Source organism: Oenanthe melanoleuca, unplaced genomic scaffold, assembly GCF_029582105.1.
Source record: "Oenanthe melanoleuca isolate GR-GAL-2019-014 unplaced genomic scaffold, OMel1.0 S096, whole genome shotgun sequence".
NCBI classification, from domain to species: Eukaryota; Metazoa; Chordata; class Aves; order Passeriformes; family Muscicapidae; genus Oenanthe; species Oenanthe melanoleuca.
In genome coordinates this window covers 35026-43653 of record NW_026612745.1, presented here as the reverse complement: position 1 = coordinate 43653, position 8628 = coordinate 35026, and the positions used below count along the sequence as shown (strand labels likewise).

General features: G+C 45.2%; 1 long non-coding RNA gene across 1 annotated transcript; it reads left to right on the top strand.

Moving 5' to 3' along the window:
- Positions 1-3553: 3553 nt before the first annotated feature.
- LOC130266592 (uncharacterized) lies at positions 3554-5716 on the top strand. The gene is made up of 3 exons (XR_008842924.1): positions 3554-3692; positions 4513-4675; positions 5653-5716. It is a non-coding gene; the product is annotated as an uncharacterized LOC130266592 (long non-coding RNA).
- Positions 5717-8628: the final 2912 nt, after the last annotated feature.

Here is an 8628-nt window from a genome sequence, read left to right as displayed (position 1 = left end):
ACGCTGGGGAAAGGCTCCATTGCAGCCTTTCTTTATTCGTCACTGTGAAGGGACTGAAATAAAAGGGGAACAAGCCGGGCTTGACCCCTTCTCTTGAGAGGAGCCATGAGGGTCTGTGAGGGGCCATGAGGATCTGTGAGGGGCCATGAGGGTCTGTGAGGGGCCATGAGGTGCTGTAGGAGGCTGTGAGGGGTCCTCAAGGGCTGTGAAGAGCAATGAGCAGCCATGGATGGCTGTGAGGGGCCATGAGGGTCCATGAAAGGCTGTGGGAGGCTATGAGGGGCTGTGGAAGGCCAGGAACCTCATGGAACCAAAGGTCCATTGTGACACTGCAGAACCAAGAAAACTGATGTTGGCAGTAAAAAGGGCCATGGAACCAAAAGTCCATTGTGATATTGTGGGGCCTCAGGGAGCCATGGAGACCGTTATGGCACTTTGGGACCCATTGGAGCCAAGGGGCCATTGTGACACTGCAGGGCCTTGTATGACCAAGGGGTCATTGTAGCACGGCAGGGCCTCATGGAATCAAGGGGATCGTAGTGACACTGTGGAGCTCTGTGAGACCACAGGGACATTTGACTCTGTGGAACCAAGGATACCATTTTACACACTGTGACACCAAAGGGCCATTGTAGAAGTCAGGGAACCAATGAGACCATTGGGACATCACTGGGCCTCATGGAACCAAGGAGCCACTGTGACACTGTGTCACCATGGAACCAAGGATACCATTGTTACACTATGGAACATGGTGGAACAAAGGAGGCCATTGTGAACAGGCAGGGGAACCTGCTGAAACCATTATGAACTTCAAGTTCTTGTGACACCAAAGGGCCATTGTGGAGCTGCAGTACCTTGTGGAACCAATGAGACCATTGTGCCACTGTGGGATCTCATGGAATCCTGGAGACCATTCTGTGCCTCTGAGGCCTCGTTGAATCAAGAGGCTTGGCAGGGCCTCATGGAAGCAAGGAGACCATTCTGGCACTCTGAGTCCGCATGAAACCAAGGGACCATTGAGACACCACAGGGCCTCATAGAGCCAGAGCAACCACTGTGACTCTGCAAGGTCTGATGGACACAAGGGGCCATTGTGACACTATGGTGCCCCATGGAAGCAAAGGGTCGGTGTGACACAGCCAGGTCTCGTGGAACCAAGGGGCCATGGTGATTCTGAGGAGCCCAATAGAACCAAGGGGCCATTGTGACACCACAGGACCTTATGGAACCATGGAGACCATTGTGACACTGAGACCACATGGAACCAAGGGGCCATTGTGTCATTGTGCAGTCCCATGAAACCATTTTAACACTGCAAGGCCTCATGGAAGCAAGGGGCCATTGTACCAATGCAGAGCCAAGGAGAACATTGTGATATTGCTGGGCCTCATGGAAACAAAGATCTGTTGTGATACTGTGGGGCCTCATGGAACCAAGGGGTAATTGTGATGCTGCAGGGCTCCAAGGATCCAAGAACATGGAACAGACCTGGTTGACTTGGCCTCCTGGGGCCAGAACTGGTCCAGCTGACCTTGGCACGTTGAGGGTTGCTTCTCATCTGCCCCTGAAATCTTAAAGTTCCGTGCTTTCCTTCCTGTGGGAAAGAACTGTCCTCCTCCATGTGCCCAAAATTGGGATACCTCCAAATTTGATTATATCCAAGGATTGTTCCCATATGAAACCTGCCAGGACTGACAGCTCTGTCTGACCTTGGCCTCATGGAGGCCACCTTGCATCTGCCTTTAAAGCACTGGGGGACTGTGTTTTTCTCCCATGGAAAGAAACATCTTTCATGTCCAGGCATACATGGCCAAATGAGAATCTGCCTCTAAAATTCCTTGTATTCAAGGATAGCTCCCAGACAAAAGCTGCCAGGACTGTCTAGGTTCCCATGGCTTCCTGAGGGCCAGCTCTCACCTGCCTTTGAAACATAGGGGCCCTATACTTTTCTTCCTATGGAAGAGAACTGTCCTTCTTCTCCAGATGCCCAGGGACTAACTGGGATTTGTCCTCCCAAATTCCATCTATCCAAGGATTGCTCCCAGACAAATGCTGCCAAGACAAACAGGTCTGTCTGGCCTTGGCCTCCTTGGGACTGCCTCTAATCAATCAGTCTTTGAAACACTGGGGCTCTGCCCTTTCTTTCCTGTGGAAAAGATTTGTCATACCGGTCCAGGCACCCATGCCTGAAATGGAATTCCACCTCCTAAACTCTACATATATCCAAGGGTTTCTTTCAGACAAAAGCTCCAATGACAAACAGGTCTGGCTTGCCTTTGCCTCTGATCTGCCTTCAAAACCTGGGGTTCTGTGGTTTCCTTCCTGTAGAGAAGAACTGTCCTCTTTGTCCAGGTGCCCAAGGCATCGAATCCTTGACCACTAGATAGGGACAAAGGCGCTTTGTACTCAGGGGAGTGGAGACTGAGGAGAGCAGAGGAGAGCCCTGAGAGAGATGGAAGGGTGGTTTCAGGGATGGTAGATCCTTCTGACATGGTGGAAAACTGCCAGAGAAAAAAAGAATTAATGCCAAGGGCAGCTGGGATGGTCCAGAACGGACAGAAGGAGAAAGGAATTTCTCTCCCAGAGCAGGGCTGTGGTGCAACACATCCACCAGAAAGAGTCTGGAGCAGCCCAAGGCTTTGTGTGGCCAGGCAGAGGCAGGCAGGACGCGGAGCTGCCAGCAAAGGAAGGGGCCAGCGAGGTGGGGCAGCCGGGGGATGACGACAGCCTGCAGGGACAGAGGCACAGGGCATGGACACTGTAGGACAGCCTGGGCTGCAGAGGGCACAGGGATGGGCAGCAGCTGAAAGGCCCTGCCAGAGCCAACTGCTGCAGCACTTGGGCCATGGCTGCTGGCCCTGGGCCTGAGGCCAGCAGGGGACAAGTGAGCCTTGCTGTGCTGGGGCCTCATTGCCTCCTTGTCCCTGCTCAGCAGCCTGGCAGGGGCCGCCCCATGGTCCTGCCCTTGGCATTGCACATCCCCAGAGCCCAGTGGCCCGGGAAGAGCCCTGAGCAATGAGGGAGGGACAGGATGTGCCTTGCCAGGGGCTGGAGCTCAGCCTTGGCCCTTTGCATTCCTGAAACACATCCAGGTTTGCTCAGCGAGACGCGGCCGCCGCCTGAGGGCAAACCGGGCCGGGCGGCCCCCCCCCCCCCGCGGACTACACTTCCCGTCGGGCCCCGCGCCGAGGCAGCGCCGTCCTCCCAGGAGGCCGCGCGGCGCCGTGCTCTGCCATTGGTCCGATTCGAAAAGAAACCGCGGCCGGACGGAGCGTGCGGCCGGACGCGGCGGGCCGGGCGGTGAGCGAGCGGGGCCGGGCCGGGGGGACACCGGGCCGGGGGGGGCACCCGGGGGTTGCGCTGTTTGTGAGGCGGGGGTCCTGGGGCCGTGAAGCGGTGTGTGCGCTCTCTGAGGCCGCTTCCCCCCGGCTCACCCCGCTGGCATCCCGGTTGCGCGGGAGGGGCTGAGGGGTTTGCGGAGTGCACTCATCTAACAAATATGTTTCCTATAAAGGACGATACGAGTTTTGCAGTGTGGCTTTGTGTAGCTTCCAGATCGGGACCTGAAACAACCCAAGAAGAATTCTTTGAAGGTACCATGAACCAACCAGTGCAAGATTTCCTAGATGTATATAATTGTCTTGTTTTTACATATGGTGTTACAAATGCTGGGAAAACTTACACTTTCCAAGGTAAAAGTAGAAATGAGTTCTTCTTGCAAGACTTTTTTTTTTTTTTTAAGTTAGAATTAGCTCTAGCAGAAACATAACTTCTTCCTTCATTTAAAAGGAAGTCTCTATCCATTTGCTTCTCTAATAGTCTTCAAAAGGTCTCCTTCCATAACAAATTTAACAGCCAACAGACAGTCACTACCTGAGTTAACCTAAACAGTCTTATTACTTTGGAAGGCTCTATAATTTCAGCCAGGTGTATGTGATCTTTCTATTTTTCTCCAAGTATCTTGTACCCCGGGGAGTTGGAAAAAATACATCTTATATATAACAGATTTTGAAAAGTGTAAGTCATTCTACACCAGAGTAGCATTTTCTGAAGTTTTATTATTATTATAAAGGTTATATGCATAAATAAGAAATAATATTTGAGTGTTTCAGTTATAGGCAGAGAATAAATATTTTGAAACTTATTTGATTATTTTCATGTATTTCATGTATAGTAACATTTAAGTTTTTGGTAGGAAAAAAATAGAGATTTCTGATGTCTATACTGTGGTCTTGTTGATGTAGTGAAGTTATCTTTAAACTTGCCTTGTTTTGCTTTTTAATTAAATCATTTAAATTATAACATCCTTTAAACATGCTATCACAGATGTTAGTGATTTTACTTACTTGTTCTGAGCTTGGCTTATCAAAGAAGCTTTGGAAAAAATTTAAATTTTAAATTTATGTTTAAAGCACCCTTGCCACTAGTGCCATAGTAAGAGTGAAACTTTAAGTCTTCAGGCTGACTGAAATTTACTAAACTTCTGATCATCTGTTCTTTAGTCTTTTAAAGGTTGCAGCGGCACATACCCTTTCGGGCAAAGTAAGCTAACTCATTTCCTTCAAGGCTTTTCAGTGGAAAAGCGAAGGTGTATATGATAGTGAACATCAGCAAATGTTCATCAGCATATGAGGAAACACTCAATGTGCTAAAGTTCTCAGGCATTGCATGAAAAGTAAGTGTGGTTTAGTCTATCTTGTTGATCAGTAATTTTGATTTGCATTAAAAAGAACAGATTCTCTCACTTTTAGAAATATGAATTTAGTTACTGGATTTTTGTTTTATACTGTAATCATATTTCTAATTACCACAGACTGAGCTTTATCTCCTAGAGCTTTTAAAAATACTTTATTGGGACTTTTTTTTTCTTTGGAGTGTGGGGGTGGAAGCATCTACTGAAAATTTGTGATTCCTATGAAACATCCAGTGTAATAAGAGACTTACTATATTTGGAAGAATTTCCCTGAGATCTGGGTAAATTTCTGCTGCAGATACAACATGCTCTCACTTCTAGCTGTCCCATATACTACTGCTATCTTAGCTTGGAATATTGCTCATCTGAAGTACTGATAAAATAGATTAAGCACTAAAGAGTGTGAAAAGTCTTTACATTCACAGAGGTTTCAGTGGGAAGGTGGAAGCAGAGGAGGAGTAAGTGCAGTGATGTAACTTTGGCAAAGTTGGAAGATGTAAGTGTGTGGAGGATCGATGCTGTAGCTTTAATGGAAGCCATGGAAAAGTTTTGTTGACAGTTAAGTCCATGCCTTTGGAGTTTGGGCAGGTTAAGTGCAATACCAAAAGGAGCAGGCTGTAATGGTTATAGAGTTGTTAAAGAAATAGATTTTGTAGTATGTTGTTTGTGTAATATAACTGGAAACTCAAAGTATAGGAAATTAACAATCTGCCTCTTGTAGGTTATCAGTTAATGAAACTTGGTGTTCTTGGGATCCAAAGAAGGGTTAGGCTATAAGGTGACAAATTCTACTCTAGCTGGATACTGGTCTAAGTAGTGACTCTGAACAGAGGATAGATAGATAAGCTGGGAGAGTGCTCTGCTCAAGAGACCTACAGGAGAGTGCAGCAGGTCTTCAAAGTGCCAGTGGAGCTTAAAAAATACCAATAACTTTTTGTTCTTGATTTTTTTCTGGGTAGGTTTTAGTTATGGACACACCTGTTCTTCCTGAAGATCTGTCACTTAGCCAGAAATCAGCAGGAGACTCATCACTGCTTAATGTCAGTAGAATGCCAATCCCAAGGAAAAGAGATACTATCTTGGAAGATGTGTATGAATGTGATGAAGAGATGGAGGAAAAGTGCAATATGTCAAAAGAAAAGCAGTGCAGGAAAGTGCAGAGATCGTTATGTAAAAATTTGCTTTTGCTTTCTTAATTTTAGGTTCGTCGGTCGAGGCTGGGATAGGACTCCCGTCCCCGGGGCCACCAAAATGGTGGGGCGCGCCTCCCCGCAGGCAGAGAGCCCCTCCAAAATCTCGATCCGAGTATGGCACCAAATTTGTTATAAATGAGCGCAATGGGCCATAAAAGATCAAATAACAATTTAAAAGATTTATTGGTTACAGAAAGCAAAAGCAAATTCAGCGCTGGACAGCAGGGGAGTCTCCACTCCACCACCTGCTGCGCCCACCCCCCCTTAGTCTGTTCCTTTTAAGCTGTTAGGTTTTTGGGTGACGTGCTCCTCCTTTAGTAATTCTGCGCATGCTCCTCCAGTTGCTAGGGGGTCTTTTTCTGCCTTCTGGTGGTCGGGGGATGAGGGTGAGTAGTCTTCCTCAGCCACTGACTCCTTTCTTGGCACTTAAAATAATATGTGATTATGCAAGCAAAAGCAGAACACATTTTGTCTTTTTACTTTAAGGCCTATCAAGCAGAGCAAAACTATTAACAAGTTCTAGCGATATCTTTTTCAAGGTCTGTCTGTCAGAGGATCAAAGCAAAACAATTAACATCCTGGCCTCATAAGTCTTGGCAAAATTCCTTCAATGTCAGGGAGCGAACAAAAGGCTCGTTATTTATTACAGAAGCAGTGCAGGAAAGTGCAGAGATCGTTATGTAAAAAGAAGAATACATGGTATGTGCCAGGGCTGCTACTTTACGAATTAGTATAGCATGGGGCCTTGAAACAATGTATTCTTCTGGTTTCCTCCGTCTTGCCTTTTTTTTTTTTTTTTTTTTTTTTTTTTTTTTTTTTTTTTGGCATCCTATGGTCAATATACAGAAGACTTGTAGACTTGTTTTTGAGCAACACAAGATTGTTCCTTTGTTATTTTATGCACAAGAAAACTCTGGACTGAAAAGAAAAATAATTTACTACTGGAAATGAAAATTCATGAAGAAGTGATTCACGCATTATTTTGCTCAGTGGGAAGTGGATTTCAAGTAAGCTGGCTTTAAGTAGTTTTAAAGTTACTTGTTAGGAAAGTGAGAGTAAATTTACTTATTTCTCAAATCTCTCGTGGTTGTAAGAGACCACAATCTTCTGTGGGATCTGATCTTCTACCGCATCAGTTAATATGTTGGTTTCTGTTTGGATTATGAGTGCAGGAAAAATGCTCTTTAGAAAACTTTGGTTTTCATGTGGGATGGGTAGGAGTGTGTGTTTAATTTGCAAGCAATGTTTTTTTCCTGTAGAAGTCTTTCTAAGGGAAGAGTTGCTTTGGTAAGTTGTAGGAAGAGTGACATGTACAAATTCTTCGGTTCATTTCTGTTTTAGTGATACTCCAAACATACTGTCTCAAGCAGCTTAGAAAAAATATTTTTGGTTAAGTGCTTTCCATAATTGTCACATCCTGATGTTCTCCTTAGACCTGAGATCACCTCTAGAGGACATGCAGGTGGTCTGGAACCCAGCTCTTTTTGATGCCTGCCGATGAGAGACTGCAGGAGGCTGTTCTTAGAGGTTTTCTTGGTTGTTTATTGTTTCTTATCTCAGGAATGCTTTGTCCAGCGAACAGCAGTCTGCTCGCCAGACGTCCAGGGCAGAATCTGCCTGGCAGAGGCAGGACTTATCTTTTATACTCTAAACTACGTACTAGGTATTTACAAATGACCCCCAATACAATACAATCTTGTTACATGGTCCAGATCTGTTCTCATCCAATCTAAAAGTGCCAGCGTGTCACCCAGCATGGATGACAGAGAGAAGAAGAAGGAAGAGGTATCCACCCCTCCAGCCCACTTGTTTTAAAGGACAGGGAAAAGGCCACACCTTAGGAATAAATGGGGCACTGGTTATGCAAATTAAAGCCACAGCTTATTCACAGAATGGAACCCACTGAGAAGTTTTATAGACTATATTATAGACTATATTGCTAGCATTGAGCCATCTCTAGGAGTACCAGTACGTTTTGAAGATACCGAAACAGATCTATCTCTCCTCTGAATTTTCTTTTGTTTCTTCAAGCTTGGGCACAAGCCAGAGGAATACTCTGGACTCCCACATCTCCCCCCTCTGTTTAAACAAACATGTTTCACTGTCAGTCCTTAAGTCTTTTATGTCTTGTCTGAAGAGGAGTTCACATCCTTTGTCTTTAATTTTGTCTGCGAACTATTTTCCTCACTTCCACGATTGGCTTCTGCTTGCGTTTGGGCCCAATACGGTGTCATGTATTTTGCAGGAATCCACTTCAATCCTTTATCTGTGAAAACACAAGCACAATCTTTTCCCCACATGATTAGTTTGAAAGGCCCTTTAGTTTTACCTGTTTCTAAATTTCTGATCAAAACCAAAGGATTTTCTTTTAGCTTTGCTCTTGTATCATTTGTAAAATATCTTATAATTGGTGGAGTTCATTCTAAAAAAGAACTATTTAAGAAGTTTAATACATAATAAAAGTTTTGTTCAACCACATGTGAGGCATAGCTTCTGTCTCCCCCTTTTTTGTTTTTCTAAAATTGCTCCTAAAATGATGTCAACTAAAATATAAATGTTTTTCAGTTTTCCAAAAAATGAGTATTTTGTCACATCTGTCTGCTACAGTTGAAGACCTTGCAGTCCCCTAGGGCTGACTGCTCCCATAAAAGCTGGTGACTATATCATTTGACAATCTTGACAGGACTAAGTAATTTCTTTTGCTTGGCTTTTTTGAAATGTGAAAAGATTCAATCAATGCTT